We start from the raw sequence: 10,511 nt of genomic DNA on the forward strand, positions 1-10,511 counted from the left end.
AAGTACAAGTATTTAATTTTTTCTGTCATTGAATGACATGTTTTGTAGCAAATATTAATTTTTTGTTTGGCAGCTGAAAAACTATCACTTTTTCATTACAACAGCAGGTGCAGGAAACAAAATGAGCCAAAACCAGGTGGCACAAATAACCTGGTTTTTACCACTGATCTTTCATAAATCATATACAAAGATTTCCATCACATTTTGTTAAACCCAAGTTGTCAAAATTTTAATTTGATAACATACTAATAATAACTTGAAGTTGAAAGCCCAGTTAGTGTTGAAATGGTAAACTGTATTTAGAACCGTAGGAAGTGATTTATCCTCCACCGTTTCCAGTAAGTGGCTCAATCCTAAGCTCTAAAATATATAAAAAGTTTAACAACCATCTGTACAGTAAACAAACACGTCTTAATTTGCTTTGTGATTTGGAGATAAAAGATATCCGTTAGACATTTTGGTAAACTTTCAGAAAACATTGAAAGTTGCTAGAATATTTTAAACTATTACCTAAAACTGATTAATTCAAGTATATATTGAACCATATTGTTATACTATATATAAAGTTCATAATTTTCTTTAAAATTTATGCTACAAAAACTTAAATAATTTAACCTAGGATACAATATATATATATATATTGTATTTATCAAGTCACGGAATTAAATGTAAAATAAATTAATCATGTTATTAAACTGTACACATTAAACCAGTAGATATATTATAAATCAAACCATTTCATTAAGCTTTACGTAGTATAATTTATTAGTATATTAGTTTACTTCTTTACTACTAGTTTAGTCATTGCTTTTGAATATGCATGTAATAGTTGGTGAGCTAAACACCGTGTCAAAAGAAATGCCACAATTTAGTTACTCGGCAAGCACCTTAGAAAGTTCAATCTTGATTGTTTAAGAACAGAGAGTAGGCTACTAGGCTTTACAATTTAATACTTGCTTAATGTTTCAAAATGATTTTTTTCTAACTTTTAAAAGATTTTTTAGAAGGTGTGAGTATTTTGTATCATTTGTGACTGTTTTTGATGTTTGATGTGAATTGATTGCCAGGATGTTTCAAGGTTAAAGTTTAAATTTTGATGGTATTTAAAGCTCTAAGATTCAGGTGAAGGTGTGATTGACACTTATAGTTGCACTTCAGCAAAAGAACCGACAGAAAGTGAACACAATGGTCCAACCTAAACATAGCCAATATCAATAATAACAGGCAAACAGCCACACAACTAGCGACGCCGTTTCGGCCCATTTTTTTAGTGTTTTACCTGCAATGACGATTTGCTAACCCCGATTGTTGTAAACATCCTTGCAGTTGGAAAGCCTCAAACATTAAAAACAAAGGCAATTGATAGAAACATACCAATACTTACTAATAAAGTATATTGAAATCATGAGCAAGTCGATCGTTAAAGACAAACTTAAAAAAAACCTTTTCAACAATCTTCTAGTGCTGCACAACAAACAATACTTACAGTAAATTTTGCAGCATTCAAATTGTCATCAGAAACTTTTACTTGGTCCAGGGAAGCTCCATAAAGTTTTTGGAATTGCTGGATGCATTGGTTTGCCGTGGCTATTTCTACAGGAATTTGACTGTCGACACTGTTTTGGCTAAAATCTTGAAGCAAAAGTCTGTTGGTTATTATGTAACTTTTAGCTTTTATGTGTCTTTGGAAGTCGCACAACTTCTCAATAATCTTTGTAAGATCATTTTCATTTTCAGCTGTAACAACTAGTGAGTCGTTTTGCATTTCCAACTTGCAACTAACCTCCAGCCAATCTCGCTTGAGTTCTACCAAATTCAGTTGAAACAATTTGGCAATTTGTGGTGATGCATTAACCTTTGCAGTTTTAACCGAAGACAGTTTGTGTTGAATTTTTTTGGCTACTGACAGCTCATTTGTAAGCGCGAGAAAGTTTATTTCAGCCACATCGTTGCGCACTGTGATAGATAAATCACCAACAAACCTTTGATATTTTTGAGCAGACAGATCCTCATGTAAATCTGGAACAATCAATTCTGCGAGAAAGGAAATAATAGCACATTTGGCGTTGTAAACTTTAGAGCTACTCTCGTTGCAGATTCGGAAACAATTATTTCTCAAATCCCACCCGGCTTGCACTAGCTTCTGTAAAAATTGCTTTATGATCTGTACGCCCTCCAGACAAGTTTGTGCCTGAATCATAAGATTAGAATAGTTGAGCGATATTGGGACAAACTGTTTCATGCAGTCTTCAAAGACTTTGAGAGCATCTCTCAGTTTTGTAGTTTTTACAGTGACAGCGGAAGTACCTGATGGAAGATCGATCTGAAGTTCAGGCTCGTGGTAGGTTTCTATGTCAGCAATTGAAATTTCAAGATAACGCATTTGATCTATTGTTTTTGTACCATTTGCGCGATCGTGCCGTGGCTTAAAGTAGTGATCGAAATCAAAATTGAAACTTTTGTACAAAATTTCCGTCGCTTTTTGCAATGAGCTCTCATCTTTACTGCAGATCCTCAGTTGAGTGCCCTGAACATGCCAGCTGGCTGTGATCTGCTCGGTTTCCATTTGCTGGGCAACTTCTTCTGTAAGTTTTGACAAGCAACTCGTTCCATATTTTTGTTCGAGAAGAAATACTTTGTGCTGAAGTGAGCTGATATCTCTCTGAACTTCTTCTGCAGATTCTCGGACCTCATCTAGCAAACCACTTAAAAAGACTTTGCCAGTCTCCAAACATATTTGTATACGGTCATCAGCAACATGTCGCACTGAATTAATCTCGTGTCTGTTAACATTGAGATAGATAAGTACTTCCATCGGTAGATAAATCTCTCCCTTACACCGAATTTCAAAAATTGTGTAAGACTTTTTTTCAATATTAAGCTCTGTTTTTAGCAGACAGTTCAAGGCTTTCACTCCCTTTTCCAATTGCTCATTTGAGCTTGTGCACAAAAAAAGTGTCAACGAATGAAGACAAAGACTCCATCCAATTAAACAATTTTGCTCTGCAAATATACTACTTAAAGCATTTGAGTTTTTGATTTTGTTCAAAGCATCGGCGAAATCAGAAGAAAATGATACAGATACTTGACAGAGTCTTTTAATTTTCTCCGGAATCATCCTTAAAACAATGTTTAGGTTGTTTCTATTTAAAATAGTTAAAATGACAATACCTGTGTCGTCAGGGTTGTCACTCGGACATACAATATCTATTCGTGCCCCATAATGCTGTTCAAACTCATCAGCTATGTCAGTTAACTTTAAATACCGTCCAACCTCAGGAGCAGTTGAAATCCATGTGCTTGGTTTATCATTGTTTAGAGTTTCGGTTTGGAAATATGTCCTCCAACTACAAAGTATGAATTTAAATTATCTACATCATTACATTTCCATTATCTACAAAGTTATCAGACAATAATCGACTTCAAATTTACAAACTTTGATCTTTACTTTGATGTTTGGATAGTTAAATTAGTGAGGGCCATTGAATGCACTCATACAAATCAGATCTAAAATTTATACAATTAATAAAATATCAGTAAGCCACCGAAATATCTTAAACTATTTTTAAGAGTTGTAAGATCTGTAAATGTCACCATAATTATTTTCACACATATAAACACATGACTGCTTTGATTTTACCCCGATAGAGTAAACATTTATAGGTAACTTGATGAATTATTTTATACTAAGTGCGGAGTTATCATGAAACAATTTCTGTATCCTGTTTTTTTGCAGTACGCTATCAGATATGTACGTTCCTTCTGTTTGTGTCATGCTTGTTGCATGCATGTTATATTGTTTTATCAGTTTTATTCGAGTTTAGTGGCTAAATAAAAATAAAAACATTTTTATTTGGAATGAAATGATTACCAATTGAATATTATAAACAAAATGTTGATTTTCTCCCAATGTATGGAAGTTGTAGCTAACACTGCTTGTTAAAACAAGTCACCATTTTTTTCTCTGGCCAAACCAGTATTATTAAAACCTTAAATTTATTTTAGAAATCTAAAAACTTGTAACAAGACTAACTTTTTGATTTTGTGGTTCGTTTTTACATATTAGCCTTTTTTGGACTAGTTATTACACTTTTCTCTGAGTTTCATTGAATGGAAAATTATGCACAAAATGAAGCAGCCATTTTGTATCAAGTACTAAAATAAATATTACTTTTTATTTCTCATGAATGCCAAAGATTTTAAATGAGGAGAATATTTTTAGTTTAAGGTAAACATAGTGTGTGTTCCTTATTATAAAACATGAGCGTGAACCAGACATGGAAAGTGCTCTAACTAGTGAGTTACTTTCATAAAAGAGAAGACGGTCTTGAACTGAAGTATAATACATGCATCTATTATACTTTGTTTTATGAAACGTAGGTAGCAGGTTAATAGACTATTTTCTTGATAAACAACGAGTAAATTTCTTTTTCAAATTAATTTAACACATGTTGTAGCAGTAAACAGGAAAGTAAAAAAGTGATAAAGATAAAAAATGTGATAAAATGTGATTTGACACATCAATTTTGCTAGCAAACTTAGCTAATAGCAACTAAAGCTCTAAAATGTTTTCATTATATATAATCTACTTGTATGCTAATACTATCTTTATTACATTACGTACGTACATGTATATGAACTTACTACGATAAGCTTGTAAAATAATGTTATTTATAGCTGGAAAAATTTTCAGAGCTTAAAAAAATAGAACTGTTTCTCAGCTCTGCAAAATTTAAGAAATTTTGTTTTTGACATTAACTAGTTTGGGTGCAATTTTATATTTGCGTTTACTAAGAAGATAAACTGAAAAATTTTGAAGTATCATAGCTCCTAAACAGAGAGATAATGCTAACAATTGAAAGCAAACAGAAACTGAAGTCTCTACTAAAATATTATGTTATGACAATGAAACGAGATAGTAATAATTAGGTCATTATATTAACAACCTGGTTATAGCTTGTTAACTGAACTACTAATTGCTCATACTGAAAACTTACCTGGACTGCATTTCAAAGTCTAGGCCATATGATGACACTGTCCAGAGTAAGTAACAGGCACTACAGTTTTAACTGGTATACACAGTTTAATATAAAGCTTAGCTTACCTTTTGTCCATCTGTCCAATAATGAACCCTTGTTTTTACTTATCTAAGGTACATAAACTATTTCTCATATGCGAGTTATGAAGACTTATAAACAAAGAGAGTGGTATAGCTATTAATTAGCTTGTTTAACCAGAGTAGAGAAACTTTAGCTTTCATTTTTGGCTTCACAGTTTACTGCTTAAAGCCAAAAAGCCAGTTTTTTTTAATCTAAGATAATAGCGACAAAAAAAGATGATACAAGCCATTTAACTTGTAGTAGCCTTATCGATCAGCAAAGGCTTTAACTATTGCAACTAGTTAAACATTTGCAATAGTTTTAAAAGAATTCCAAAATAATTGAAAGATAACATTGGTAATATTGTCAATTCTCTTAAACCGAGTAATGCCTATTTTTACACCTGAACCTTGTGTCAGGTATTAGATATCCTCAGACGAAATGTTCCAAAGTTGAACAATTTAAGTTAACATTTAAAGTTGGTGAATAGCTAAAACAAATGTGACAAATCTGCAGAATAAATACAAATGGCAGCCATCTTCTATAATATTTTGTAGCAAACAAGACATTGCTTTACTCTAGTTAGCCTTTATTGTATTTAATCAATAGTTTCTGTCGCAACTGCAATGATAAAAACATTATTCTCCGCATTTTTAGTAAAAAGTCAGCAAAATATAGTTGATGTTATTTTTAGGCTTTTATTATTTCATTTAGTCTTATTTTGACGAGAAGCTGCGCTAACAAAAATCAGGCTATTAGGAGGTATTGTAGAGAGATGATAGAAAACAATAATTCTTTGGTAAAGGCAACAGCTAGAAAAAATGTGTCCTTTTTTTTAAATTCTGCACATGAATATATCAAAACATATAATAATGCGCAGATAAGGCGTATATAATAATAATAACAGCTATAATAATAACAGTTACGATAATAACAGTTATAATATTAACAGTTACCGAAGCGAGTGTTTGGAAGCTTTATGATAAATGCATATGTGCGCACAAGTCACGAAAATTATTCATCATGGCTGTACCCAAACCCTTGTACCGAAATCCAGTCCAAAATTTTAGCCATTTTTGTGTGGAGTCGTTTAAGTATAATAATGATACAAAACACATATAAACCTATTTAAATATGTTACCATGTCTTTGAAAAGTGTAGACAATATTCTAAAACTTACCCATCTGATCGGATAATACATAAATAGAAAGGTTGATTTGGCCTAAAATTGCCATTAAAACCTGACAAGCATTTATTAATCAAAATTAAGATCGGCCAACAAAACACCCATAAAGCGTGCGACAGATGGTAGAACCATAAAACCATGCGCATTTCATGTAAAAAATGCTCACATTTCACCAGTCTATGGTATTTTCCAATTGCCGAAGGTTTCCGTAATAAACGTAGAAATACTGAAAGGTAATCGTTTTTTTTTGCCGATTTTAAAGATAACTCTGACATTTTAGACACTTATGAGTACTTTTGTATTCCAACTGATGCCCAAGAGGAGAAAGTAAAGGAAACGGCGAGGATAATTTTTTAATGATTCTTATAAGATTATTACAATACTTAATTATAAGAATAGTTATTCGATTTTATAAGATTATTATAAGATTTATTTATAGGAATAATCATTTGAAATTACAAGATCAAAGTATATAGTGACCGATGGTGTGCAATATGTTACTGTAATTATTTTTCTAAAGATTTTGTTGACGATACTACGGCTGTGCCCAATATCGCGGTACTGCCAAACCGTTTTTAATATCTGCAAAATTAAGTAATAGGCCTACATTTTCTTATAGATATACAACTATTTCTATGGCAACCAGGTAAAATCTGTTTAGATTTTTAAATTCAGCATAATTTTTTGAAATAAATACAGAAATTTAGACAAATATCACAACTTCTTCATATTGGTTGCTATGACGCTTTGAAATGTAAAAAAAATTGTGAATTGGTTTTCGTTTCTCAAACTTTAACACAAGTTTTTTCAGAACTATGTTTTCGCACAAATGGTAAACATGCATTCAGTTTATTGACCATAAAATCTACTGTAATTAGGCTGGAATCAAATCTTTTTGGCAAAATAACTGAGAGTTTCCTCCTTCTGCTAGTGTAGATAACTCTGAATCTCACACATTCGACTCAACTATGGTTTTTGTGATATGACCCATTTTTTTTATTTGGCTCCAGTTTGCAAAAAACTTCCAGACACAGGTGAATGCTATTGCTTGTTTTCTGTTACAGATACTGTCAAACCATTCTACATTCAACACAACTAACTTTCAAACTGTGTATATTACACAACAGCTTGCCATTTTACATGTACTTCTAATATTGCATCTCTCTTATTGCACTCCAGTGCAATTTCACTGCTAATATTGCATTTCTCAACCAGCAGTACCCTTTTTTTTCTATTATCCTTTTGGTCGTGGGCTGTATGGCAAGAATATTTCTAGTATTAATAATAACAGTTATAATAACTAGAAATTCCACTGTCATACAGCCCACGATCAAAGAGATATTGGAAAAAAAGAAAGGGCACTGATGGTTGAGAAAAGCAATATTAGCAGTCAAATGGCACAGCAGTGCAATAGGATAACTGCAATAGTAGCTGTAATTTACTGGGTGTGGGTGTTATTATATACAACAAATAGCAATAATGAAAGGAAAAGATTATATGTTTATATCTCTCCTCCTGCAATAGGAGAAATGCAATATTGGCCAATATTAGAAGTAAAATGCACTGATATTATCAGAATAACCAATGTTATTAAAATAGTTATAATATAAAACCAATACACAATTTTGTTTACATTTAAAATCGTCATAGTTTTTATAATCTCATAAGTATAATCTCATAATCTTAAAATCTCATAAGAATCGTTAGAAAAAAATATCATCGTCATTTCCTTTACTTAGACTGCGTTGTACATCAGTTAGAATACCGAAGTACTCAAAAGTCTAAAATTTCAGTTACTTTGAAATCGGCAAAAATAAAGCGATTTCAGTACTCTTATGTTAATTACAGAAACCTTCGACAATGCAATAGACTGGTAAAATATGCACGTTATTTTTTCGTGAAATGCACAGGACTTTATCGTTCTATTCTCTGTCGCCCGGCGTTTCAATTTACGGTCTTAACTTTCATTAAACCAAGCTTTCAAGCGTTTTGTGGTAATTTTCGTCCAAATTAATCTGTCTATTTGTGTATAATCCGATCAGATGGGTTAGTTTTAGAAATTTGTGAAATTCATAACAAAAGTTATAACAATAACAGTTATAATAATGACAGGTTAGTAATAACAGTTATAATAATAATAACAATGATAATAATAATAAGTGTTATAATAAATCTGTAGACTGTAATCATGATGATGAATTGCTCCACTCAGACATGTTTGTTGACAGAGAAAAATTGTTGGTTCTTATTTTGCAACGCATATGTGGTATTTCTTATTGTATCAGCTAATGTGAAGATTTTAGATGATCAATTTGGCATCCAAGTTTTTTTTGTAGACTTTGGTTTAAAGGTTATAACAATTTATACGCGATTAGGTTAAATATAAGGTTTTACCAAATAAGTACAATGTAATTATGTCCCAGTGATAAAACTATCTTTGTAGCGAAAGAGTTCATTATGTAGCTACTGATTACTCATGACGATCTCCCACAATGCACAAAACTGCCAAGCTCACTCATATTCTATAAAGCTAGTAGTTGAATCACTCTGCTTTAATATAGTCAACCGTAACATGACAACTCAATCCGGCAGTAATAGGTCTCAATGAAAACAATCCAACTGATTTAATACCTCTAAACTCTTTACTAGTCTCAAACTTGCTCTAGCCTAACACATTCATAACAGTCAATTATTTTAGCTGCCTCAACTCAGTTATGCTCAAAGGGATATGCTCAACCATTTTTCTATAGTGGCATTCAACGAGAGGTGGTCATAAATTAAAGTGCAGTTCTTATAAAGGTGTTACGGTTATGTTCAAAAGGTTTGTTCTAAATTCTTTCACCACATAATTCTCATCAGCTTCCATAGCTCTGTGATTACTTTTCCATTTACTACCGCCATTCTAGCTATGTTTACCTCACTATTTTCAACGCTTTTTTAAAGCTGTCAATAGCTTCTTTAACTGCAATGCCAACCTATTGGATGTTTTTCAAGCTATTTCAACACCTCAACGCTAGTATCAAATGTAAACTCAATTTTTTCTCCACAAACTTTTAATTAATGCACAGTTCTTTAGCCTCTCGTTGATCTTCAATATATTTGTCTGTAGAGCCAGAAACCTTTACACTTTTATCTTCTCTACAATTGCTACGATTCTCATTATTGTTATGTCTACTAGAAAATGAATTTATACCACTTCAACTGCCCTGGTACCTTTTGTCATGTCTATCAGTCTCTCAATTCTCATACCAACTTCTTATCTCATAACTAAAATTGCTGCTCATGTACCTGTCCACACTGTCCTTTTTTGATTTACCCCACAGATCTCTTGCCTCACGAGGGCTGTTTCTGCTCTCATACCTTTCCCTAATGTGATCTCGACTGCTGCCATACTTTTCATAGCTGCTGTCAGGGCTACCTCCTAGCCCACTGCTATCATACCTTACTTCTTCACCCTTATCATTGCAGTCCCAGAATATATGGCATCGTTCCTCACCAGAAAAAAACATTCAATCGTAGGACAACTGCGCATCTTTTTGCCACTATGCTTGTAATCATAGCAAAATTTTGGTCTAATAACTTTTCTACAACCTGTTTCATATCTAGACACACACCTCTTTTTGCTATTGTCTTTTATACCCTTTTCTAAGGTCTCTGCATTCTATATAATCTCAACTCCTTGCCACATATCTATAACATCAGGCTTATTACGGCTATCTCTGTAATACTTCGTGCTATTTCTAAGATTAGGTTTAAGAGAAACTCCATATCCGATTCATTTCCTCTATCACCCTTCTCCCTTGGCTATTGTACTCTGCCACCTTTGTTTCCTTCTTTTTGAGCTCACTCCTTAAATCATTCTCTACTCTTTACTCTAAAAAACTTGTTTAAATTATTTGCCATCTCAAAAGCCTTCAATGCGTCATTTAGCATATTCCATGTCAAATCAGCATTATTTATTGAGTCTCTACTCACTTCTTTATCTCTCAAACCATTAACTGCCACAATTAGAGCAAACTTTCTTTACCAGCATTATTAGCTACCTCAGCATACCTGTTGAAACTCTCAACTCATTTCGAAACTCCCTAACGCTTTTACCAGCTGTTTGTATGTCTGTTTGTTTGCTAGGAACTTTGGTCCTTTTACAAACGTTTCTATTGTTTCCAATAATATGTCTTTAAAATTGCCCCAGCCCCTTCATAAGTGAAGCCTACACTATCTGCATC

Source organism: Watersipora subatra, chromosome 5, assembly GCF_963576615.1.
Source record: "Watersipora subatra chromosome 5, tzWatSuba1.1, whole genome shotgun sequence".
NCBI classification, from domain to species: domain Eukaryota; kingdom Metazoa; phylum Bryozoa; class Gymnolaemata; order Cheilostomatida; family Watersiporidae; genus Watersipora; species Watersipora subatra.